The sequence below is a fragment of the Pongo pygmaeus genome, chromosome 12 (assembly GCF_028885625.2).
Source record: "Pongo pygmaeus isolate AG05252 chromosome 12, NHGRI_mPonPyg2-v2.0_pri, whole genome shotgun sequence".
Classification (NCBI taxonomy): domain Eukaryota; kingdom Metazoa; phylum Chordata; class Mammalia; order Primates; family Hominidae; genus Pongo; species Pongo pygmaeus.
In genome coordinates this window covers 127479049-127490492 of record NC_072385.2, presented here as the reverse complement: position 1 = coordinate 127490492, position 11444 = coordinate 127479049, and positions in this window count along the sequence as shown.

The window sequence follows — 11444 nt, the reverse complement described above, 5'->3', positions numbered from 1 at the left end:
GTCCACTGTGAATGGACAAAACAAAGTTGGAGGGAGAGGCTCTTTTCCAATAAACTCCTCAGCAGAGATTGCCTCAGAGTTTTTCCCAGATTTCAAAATAGCCACATTAGTGATTTTACAAAAGCATATCACATGTGATGAAAGATTTAAAACTGCTTTTTCTCAATAGCACAAAAACAAGAGACCATAACTGGACAATATAAATTAGTGAAGTATATGAAAATCTGTTACCACCATGGTAAAGATTTACTTATTTTAAAAGTGAATTAAAGTAATTTCCAAGGTTTTTTGTTTGTTTGTTTTCACCCTACAATGGTTACTTTTATGTATCAACATGGATGGGTTATTGTGCCCAGTTGTTTGGCCAAACACTAGTCCTGATGTTGCTGGGTAAGTATTTTTGAGATGTGGTGAACAATTAAATCAGTAGACACTAAGTAAAGCAGATTACCCTCTGCTATGGTCTGAATATGTTCTCCAAAATGCATGTGTTGTCGGCTTAATCTTTAATGCAATGGTGCTGAGACTTAACGACTAATGGAAAGTGCTTAGGTCATGAAGACTCTGCCCTCAGGAAGAAATTAATAATGCTACAAAAAGTGCTGGTGGGAGTGGGTTCAATCTCTTTTGCTTTTCTGCCATGTGAGAACAGAATCTGTCCCTTTCTTGCCTTTTGACCTTCTGCCTTGTGAGGATGTAATAAGAAAGTCATCATCAGGTGTTGGTGACTTGATCTTGGACTTTACAACTTTCAGGACTGTGAGAAATAAATTCATGTTCTTTATAAATTACCAAGTCTGTGGTATTTTATTAAAGCAGCATAAAGCAGACCAGGACAGAAATTGGTACCATGAGTGGGGTGTTACTATAACAAATACCTAAAGATGTGAAAGCAGCTTTGAAACCAGGTAATCAGTAAAGACTGAAGCAGTTTGGTAGTGAAGACTGGAAAAAAGCCTCAATTTCTATGAACAAAGTGTTTGTAGAACTATGGACAGTAAAGGCCATTCTGATGAGGTCTTAGACAGAGATGAGTAATGAGGTGTTGGAAAATAGAGGTAATGTCATCCTTGTTACAAAGTAGCAAAGAACTTTGATGAATTGTGGTCATATCCTAGGACTCTACCAAAGCCAGAACCTAAGAGTGATGAACTGGGATATTTTGCAGAAGAAATCTCTAAACAGCAAAGCATTCAATGTGCTGCTGTGTGGCCTCTCTTAACTACTTACAGAAAAATGTGAAAAGACAGAAACAATTTAAAAGCATATTTTTTATTGAAAATGGAAGCAAAATGTTAAGATTTGGAAAATTCTCAGCTTGACTATTGAAAGAAATTTTAAAAAGCTTGTTTAGGAGAGCAAACCAAAGGTGTTGTCAAGAGACCATTTGATGAGGATATGAGTACGAACAGAAGAAAGCCAGAGTCTGTTCATCAAGACAATGGAAGAATGACTCTGAAGGCATTTCAGAGATTTTCAAGGCTGCCCTTTAATCACAGGCCCAGAGCGCTAAGGTTTTGAAGGCAGAGCAATTTAAAAGAAGGAGCCTAGGACGCCTGTGGTCACCTTGGGTCTTTACTCCCTGCATTCTGGTACAGCACTCCTCTACCCCAGCTCTGGCTTAAGCAGGCCAAATTTTGGCTCAGGCCACCACTTCAAAAGGCACTGGCAGTGAGCGTTGATAGCATCCATGTGGTGCTAATTCTGCAAAGTGCAAGAGCTGTAGAGGCATGCCTGCTTTCACACAGAATTTAAATAAGGCACAGAGAGCCCTTCTAGGACAATGTAAGGTAGAACTGTGGGGTCAGGGCTGATATAGAGCATTCCCACTAAGACAATGCATAGTGGAACCATGGGAGAGGTGGTGCCCCGAAGATTCCAGAATTATAGAGACACCAGCATTCAGGACGAGCCTAGGAAAGTCACAGGAGTATGATTTCAGTGAGTGAGAGCTGAAGTGTGTGCTCTCCCCCGCAAAGCTGTGGGGGAGTGACTACCCAAGGCTTTGGAGGCCCAATCCACACCCCATTTGTCTGGAAAGCAAGACATGGAGTTCAAAGAAAATTATTCTTCAGTCTTGAGATTCAATGTTGTCTGTCCTGCTAGGTTTGAGACTTGCTTAGGACCTTGTATTAGTTCATTTTTACACTGCTATAAAGAACTATCTGAGACTGGGTAATTCATAAAGAAAACACGTTTAATTGGCTCCCAGTTCTGCATGGCTGGGAGGCCTCAGGAAACTTACAATCATGGAGGAAAGTGAAGGGGAGGCAGGCAACTTTTTCACAAGGCAGAAGAGGAGACAGAGCAAAGAGGAAGTCCTACACTTTTAAATCATCAGATCTCATGAGAACTTACTCACTATCATAAGAACAGGGTGGGGAAAACCACCCCCATAATTCAATCACCTCCCACCAGGTACCTCCCTTAACACATAGAGATTACAATTCGAGATTAGATTTGGGTGGCGACACTGAGCCAGATTATATCAGACCTGTTACTCCTTCCTTTTCTCTTATTGTTCCCTTTTCAAGCAGAAATGTTTATCCTGGGCCTGTCCCACTAAGGTAATTTGAAAATGCATTAGTTATTTGATTTCATAGGCTCATAGCTAAAGAGCATTTTGCCTCTGGATGAATCACAACTTCAGTCTTGCCCATACTATGTTTAGATGAGACTTTGGATTTAAAATTTAAAGTTGATCCTGGAACAAATTAAGACTTTTGAGTCCATTAGGATGAAAGAAATGTATTTTGCATGTGAGAACGACATGAATGTTTGGGGCCAGGAGCAAAATGCTATGGTCTGAATGTGTCCCCCAAATTCATGTGTTTGAAGCTTACTCCCTAATGCAATAGTTTTGGGAGGTGAGGCATAATAAGAACTCTTTAGCTGATAAATGGAGTAGTGTCACTGTTGAAAGGGCTTGTAGGAGTGAGGTTGCTCTCTTCTGCTCTTCTTCCACATGAGGACACAGAGTTCCATCCTCTCTCACCCTTTTATATGTGGACACAATAAGATGGCCCGCATCAGATGCTGATACTTTGATCTTGGACTTCAGAGTCTCTAGAACTGTGAGAAACAAATTTCTGTTCTTTATAAATTACCCAGTCTGTGATATTATTTATAGTAGTACAAAATGAACTAAGACACCATCTATGCTGTAGGTGTCCTTCATCCAACCAGTTGAAAGGACTTACGAGTAAAAATGGATTTCCTAGAGAAGAAGAAATTCTGCATCAAGCCTACATCATTAACTTCTGCCTGACTTTGTAGCCTTCTGGCCTGACATACACAATTGGGACGTGCCAGCCCTCAAAATCATGCAAACTAATTCCTTCAAATAAATCTGTGGCATGTGTTGTGGGGGGTGGGAGAATGCTATAATAATGATAGCTTACATATATTATTACAAAATGACATTTTTAAACCAAAGATGAATTTAAGTTCTGCCCCAAATTTACTAAAATCAACGTTCAGAGAAATTTAGATCTTAAAGCAGGAAAAACCCTGAGAAGTCACTGGACCCAGCCTCCTCACTCTAACCAAGTTAAATTTATAATGATTTTTTCACCTCTGAGCCCACGCCTTTCCAAGTCCTGCAGATCCACAGCTAGTAATATGGTGCTGAGAGACAAAAGTCTAGAATGGAGCACTGTTGTACTATTGGAAGAGTACAGAATGTCACCACCTCTCTGTAAATCACAGGATTGACTGTTCTCAGTCCGAAAGACTGCTTCCCAGCAATACCTCTGATCAGCAGCACAGAGTTCAGTCCAACCTTCTGAGTCCTAAGCACAAAACCCAGTGCTTCTGATTATCAACCATAATCAACCTTTTATTTCAGATTCGAGTCATCATAGCATTTTCCATGAAGCCAAACTAAAACATTTCCTTTTTTCTAACGTATTTTAATAGCAGCAAAGGAGATTCATGGGGCAAATTGTCCTGTCCATACAATAATAATTTTCCATTTCTTTAGCTTTTTTCTTCTTACTTGACAAAACTCTTAGAGACTATCAAAATGTCAAACCTCTGAATGCACAATTACAGCAGTAAATTGCAGCATAAATTGATTTATTCCTAGGTAGATAGCCACCTTAAAAGATTCTACCATGTTGCTTTCAAAGTGACAATGGAGCCATTGGCTGGGGCTGTTGAGAAAGGAGCCCCAGGAACTGACCTCTAATTTTCCTAATATTGCTCAATGTGTAAAACACCTATGATTTGTTGAGGTTGTTCAGCATGAGTTATATGCAAATCCTCCATGGCAACTGAGTCCTTAGAACAATCAGGAGTACATGAGAGTTGCTTTAAGAATGACAAAAGTAATTTTCCCTGAAAAAATTCTTGCTTCATGTAGGTGGTATCATTTTTGGCTTTCCACAGAGAACATCGAGAAATCTTGGTAGCCGACTGTCTGAGAGCATGCTGCATCGTCTCCTGACTCCTGTAATTATATTACGAAGTTTCAACATCCCTTGCCATTAAAGAAACATCACACGCTCTCACTGTATCTGCTGGCTTCTTTCCATCAAACATATTACCATCCAAGTGTGACAGCCATGCAGTTGATGCTATGGGCGACTGTTAGCAAAATATTTCTAGAGAGCTGTAGTAGAGTGCTTTTGATGACATTCTAACAGGCAGATGTTTTGGTTCACTCTCTTTGGTTTGTCTCACCTCTAAGTCAATTTGTCAATAATTGGCATTTTAAATTCAGATCATTCCTTTCTTCTATTGGCAACTATAAGTACTTTAAAGTTTCTTAAACAGTTTTCTGGATATTATTTATATCTTCTTTTCTGAAAAACATTAAATCCAGTGGTTAGTGAGGCAAAAAAAGTATGCTGAGAAGACAAAAAGCAAATTGATAGTAAATGAGGCAGCGGTCCAGGCTGAATGAGTGCCACACCATCCACAACAAAATCCAATGAAGAAGCAGCGATGCCAACCAGCTGTATCTGTCTTATCTTCTGTACAGCCCTGACATACTGAAAAGCAGGTTGGATATAGTGGAAAGACCACTAGACTTACAATCATGAAATCTGGCTCGGAGCCTTCTGAAATACACAAAGCTAATCTTAATTTTCTCATGTACAAAATGGAAATAATACCATCTTTACACAGTTGCCACTGAGGACCAAATAAAACTTGTAAAATGTCAAAGCACACTTGAAGCAGCCTCCAACATCTGTCATCTGATGTTTCTTTGCTACTTCAGACATTCTTTTTCTGCCTATTCTTTATTCCCAGAACACTACAGGTACACACTTTGTGTGTGTGTGTGTGTGTGTGTGTGTACATTTAAGGGATACAAGTGCATACTAAAAGCTCAGACTTCACCACTTCACAATGTATCCATGTAGCAAAATACGTAGCAAAATAGATATATTGTGAAGTGGTGAAGTCTGAGCTTTTAGTGTATCCATCCCCTGAATAATGTACATTGTACCCATTAAATAATTTCTCATCAACCACCCCCTCTAGCCTTCCCACCCTTTCAAGTTTCCAATGCCTATTATTACACACTATGTCCATGTATATACCTTGTTTAGCTCCCACTTATAAGTGAGAACATGCAGTATTTGACTTTCTGTTTCTGAGTTGTTTCACTTACGATAATGGCCTTCAGTTTCATTATTAAAAAAACCCATGATTTCATCTTTTAATGGCTGAGGAGTATTCCATTATGTATTTATACCAAATTTTCTTTGTTCAGTCATACCTCAGTGGACACATAGGGTTGATTCCACATCTTTCCTATCATGAACAGTGCTGTGATAAACATACTAGTGCAGGTGTCTTTCTGATATAATAATTTATTTTCCTTTGGGTAGATAGTAGTGAGATTACAGGATTGAATGATAGTCTATTTTCAGTTATTTGAGAAATGTCTGTACTGTTTTCCATGGAGGTTGTACTAATTTACATTCCCTTGAACAACGTATAAGCATTCCCTTTTCTTCACATCCTCACCAAAATCTGTTAATTTCTGACTTTTCAATGACAGTTATTCTGATTGGTATAAGATAATATCTTGTTGTGGTTTTAATTTTCATTTCTCTTATGTTTAGTGATGTTGAGTCACAGAATTTCTGCCACTAACATTGGCTAAAATGTCTTTTCCCTGATATGAAGAAACAAAAAGGACATAAGCTCACCTTTACCGTTTGTATGGATGTCTTTCTGAAGGTTCTGAATTTTTAAGGCAGTTTCTCTAAGAAAAACCTGGAAGTGTGAGAACCCCTGAGTGTCCAAAGTCTCCACTTTATGATGAATATGCTTGGAAAACATTTGAATAGAAAAAAACAAATCCAACAGAATATTGTCATCTATTAAAAAAAAAACTACAAGAATAAACAAAATGGAGAAGCCTAACTCTTGAGGTTTTATTTATTTATTTATTTATTCATTTTTGAGACTGGTCTTACTCTTTCTCCCAGGTTGGAGTGTAGTAGTGCAATCATATAGTTCACTGCAACCTTGATCTCCTGGCCTCAAGTGATCCTCCTGCCTCAGCTTTCAAAATAGCTGGGACTACAGGCTTAGCTACTTACTTTTATTTATTGTATTTTTTTAGTAGATATGAGGTCTTGCTATGTTGCTCAGGCTGGTCTTGTACTCTTGAGCTCAAGTGATCCTCCTGCCTCAGCCTCCCAAAGTGCTCGGATTACTAGCGTGAGTCACCATGCCCAGTTCCTTGAAGTTTTTCATACACCATGGCCTCATTAGATGGAACAGAAGATCTCAATGCTATGAGTCATGATCCTATTATTTCCTGTTTCCTGTTTTCCCTCCCTCACCCCCCATTTGTTTACTTATTTATTTCCTTCCTTCCTGTCTTCTAATCTACAAATAGTCAATATTAGTTTTCAGACTGTTAAGGCTGCCAGGCAGGTTAAAATTTAATACACGTGTAATTAGTGGTAAAGTAGAAGAGAATCTTCAAGTAAATAGCTCAGCAGCTGAGTCGGTCTATTGTGTTGCAAAATGAACTGTGAACTAAATGTAAGAAGATCTGACGCTCTACTGAGGACTGCTGATGTTGCACTGAAGAGAATTTCACTCAAAATAGCTTGGGGAAAACAAGTGTCATGGTAAAGATGCTGGGATCACACAAGTACTGAACAAGACCTGCAACACAGCTGGACTGGATGGAAAATGAAGCCAGAGATTTGCTCTGGAATGAAAGCCGACCTTGAGCATAAATTGGAATCCCTCAAGAGTCAGGTAGGTAATGCAATTGTTTGAAGTGTCAAGGTATCAGATAATAGAAGACCATGAGGCTGTGATGCACTGGCAAATGCCAGACTTACCCAAAAGCATGAAAATTAAATGCTTCAGACAAACAGAGAGCCGGCCAAACAGTATGAACTCACCTGTTTGAGACTTTTGCTAAAGGAATTACTACCCAGTTTTCTCTACCAGGGCTATCACAATGTCTTCTTTTCTTTGTGATCTTTTCCAGTCTTCTCTATTGAACAATCTGCCTCCGCTGTTGACTCACTGTTTCTGACTCTTCATAACCTTCGCTTGCATAGGGTTCATTTGAGATTCCCTCCGTCTTCTATATGATAACATTTCTCAGCATATTTTTCTTTCCTTTTTCTACTACCAATAATAACTGCATTCTTCTCTCAGTTTCCAAGAGAACGTTCTGATTACTCTAGTTAATCAGTAGCCCTTGGGTAGGGTGCTCACCTGTTGGCCTTTTTAACTGTAGGTGAGAAACTCAGGTGAGAATACTTGAGTTTTGTAAAATAGAGCATGTTAACCCAAGAAGCACACATGGAACAGATTTAGGACCTCTTTGAGTGATGTACAGTTGTAGTCTACATACAGTGCGGGGGGGGGGGGGTGCCACTAAAAAATTACAATATAAATGGCCTCCTCTGCAGTGTACAGTGCATGGCCTATGCAAGAGCGTGCAGTGGGCCTGGCTACATTCCCTTCTAAAATTGTAGACACAAAAATTTACCAGGTTTGGTGGCTTGTGTCTGTAGTTCCAGTTACTGAGGAGGCTGAGGTGGGAGGATCACTTGAGGCCAGGAAGTTGAGGCTGCAGTTGGCTATGATCATGCTACTCCACTCCAGCCTGGTCAACAGAGAGAGACCCTGCCTTTACCTAATAATAAAAAATAAAATAAACAATAAAAGTGTGGGCATAGTGAATATAATGCTCATGTCTAGTGACTATTAGCTAAATTAGAATTTGATTCTGAACCTGTTTGGGAAAAATGTTCACAGTTCTGAATTTTGCTTTCTTCTGCATGAAACTACTTCAAGGGGTGTGTGTTGGGGAGCAGATGTTTGACAATAGCATTCCCAATGTAACTATTCTAATGACACTGTGAAAGGACTGAGTCTCTTTAAACACGGAAATTCCAGAGAAATATTATACAGCTATGTGGACTATACAAAAGGACTCAAGGAACAGAAAAATAGAAGCGCTACAATATTAGTAACTGTAATCACTAAAATAGGCATTATTATGTAATGCTAATGAATTATCAACAATGATAAAAACTATATAGCATTTGCCAAAAATTGTGCAAAGTACTTGATTCTTCCACAAAGTACAGGTTACTCTCACAGACAATAATGTAAATAAATGATATTATTAACCCAAAAATGAGGACTCAAATGTAATGTGACTTTACTGCAATGAGTTTTTATTGTAATAGCAAAATTATTACAGTGAAAGCAAAAGTTTTTATTGTAATAATTATGTGAATATCAATATTTGTTCAGTGAGGATTATTTTATTTTGTGGTACTCAGAGAATAAATAATCTGTACTAGTTTCACAGTACAGATGAACATTGTTGAATGCCTGCTATGTGCCAAGAATTTTTCTAAGTACTGGGTTCAATATAAATAGACACAGTCCTTGGACTCTTGAGCCTAAAGTGGATTTTAGTTTATTTGCAAATAAATTTATCTTTCTTTTGTAGGGCCAATTAATGGACCACCAAATAATTTTGTGGTTGTAAAATACTGTGTAAAATACCATGTGTAAAATACTGTGTTGAACGATCTAGAAATACATAAAGGAGGTATGATATGGTTCCAATGATCAAGAAACTTATATTCAAATTAACAAAATAAAGCAAGTACATGAAAAGTTAAGAAACAACAGGAGTATTATTTCACAAAATTATAATGTGGCAATAGCTTAATCAGGGTTAATTAATTGCTAGTAAAAGTTGTAGACCACTGATTTAGAACATGTCATTCCAAGATGAATTGATTTACATGGCTCTCTCCTGCAACATTTCTACCTGCAAGATAGCTGCAAGATACAATTTTTCAAGTTTCCTTATTGCTCCTGTTATTCACTAGATATGTTATATATACAGGAAATACAACTATGTGACCACTCATTTGTCACATGGGACAAATATATATTTAAAATTCTAATACTGTAGATGGCATTTCACAAATTATCTCAAAAAGTCTGGAATTGTTTTCAATCAAGAGAAAACACACCTCTACATTGATAAAGGTTTTCTAAATTACCAATCAGAAAATAGATCCATGCTAATTTAACATTAGTATTCAAATGAAAGATATAATCAGCACAAAGCTAAATTCTATGTCAATTTATATCATCATCTTTTAAACCACGTTTTAAAAAGTAAGTTTATTTGATAGATATATAGAGAGAAATTATATACTGTATCATGTCCATGACGACTAAATTTATTGAATGTGGCAGATATAATCAGCAAATTTTATTTGAAATTTTTAACAAAAAATCTAACGTAAAGGATCTGTAGTCCAACCATGATTAATCCTTAAGCTTAATGATAAATTCATGAAATTGTGGAGATAATATATCTTAAAATTATGTCAACTGGATTTCAGGATTTTTAATATGGAATGTGGCATTTCGGATACCTGCAAATCACTAGATCTTACTATCGGACAAACAATACTGAAATGAAGAAAAAGAGAATTATTGTTTATAGCTAGTATTTTTTTAGTACCTACTATATGCTAAGCATTATTCTAGGTATTAGGAATATAACAGGAAAAAATATATCCTTTTCTTGGGGAGCATGTATTTGCATAAAGAGAGATAGTGAAATAAATAGATAAATAAATAGAATGTCAGGTTTGCTAAAGCTTATAAACAAAGCAAGATAAGGGGAATGCAGAGTGAGGTGGTGCAGTTGCTATTTTTTTAGGGTGCTTCTTATCGGCAGTTTTCGTGAAACAAAATTTGAGTGGAGACAGAAAGAAATGGATGGAACAAGCCATTGAGGTATCAGGGGGAGCATTTATTGTGCAGTTGCAAGGGAGGCAGCATAGTGGGATCTCAGCATAGTGGGATCTTTGCAAGCAGAGCTGGAGACTTGGATTAAAGGAATGGGGATGGGGTAGTAAAGGGAGAGGGACAATGGCCTTCAGAGCTTGGAGGCATTTGCTCTAAGTGAGAAGGGGAGTAATGGATGTGTTTTTGAATATAAAGTGGCCAAAATGTGAGTATTTTCTCTGTGGAACCACATTGTACATGAAGGGAAGAGAGAAAGCTGGGGTTTATTGAGAGGTTATCATAATAGTAAAGCCAGAAAATGATGGCTGAAGGTTAATAATAAAGGGAGTGGGAAGGTCTCATAACCCTAATATGTTTTGAAAATATGTATATTAACAGGCTTTGCTGGTGATTTGCTCATAGGATACAACAGAGGATTAGAAAAAGTGTAACCTCAAGTTTTTTGTTTGTTTGTTTGTTTTTTATTTTATTTTATTTTATTATTATTATACTCTAAGTTTTAGGGTACATGTGCACAATGTGCAGGTTAGTTACATATGTATACATGTGCCATGCTGGTGTGCTGCACCCATTAACTCGTCATTTAGCATTAAGTATATCTCCTAATGCTATCCCTCCCCTATCCCCCCAACCCCACAACAGTCCCCAGAGTGTGATGTTCCCCTTCCTGTGTCCGTGTGTTCTCATTGTTCAATTCCCACCTATGAGTGAGAATATGCGGTGTTTGGTTTTTTGTTCTTGCGATAGTTTACTGAGAATGATGATTTCCAATTTCATCCATGTCCCTACAAAGGACATGAACTCATCATTTTTCATGGCTGCATAGTATTCCATGGTGTGTATGTGCCACATTTTCTTAATCCAGTCTATCATTGTTGGACATTTGGGTTGGTTCCAAGTCTTTGCTATTGTGAATAGTGCCTCAATAAACATACGTGTGCATGTGTCTTTATAGCAGCATGATTTATAGTCCTTTGGGTATATACCCAGTAATGGGATGGCTGGGTCAAATGGTATTTCTAGTTCTAGATCCCTGAGGAATCGCCACACTGACTTCCACAATGGTTGAGCTAGTTTACAGTCCCACCAACAGTGTAAAACTGTTCCTATTTCTCCACATCCTCTCCAGCACCTGTTGTTTCCTGACTTTTTAATGATTGCCA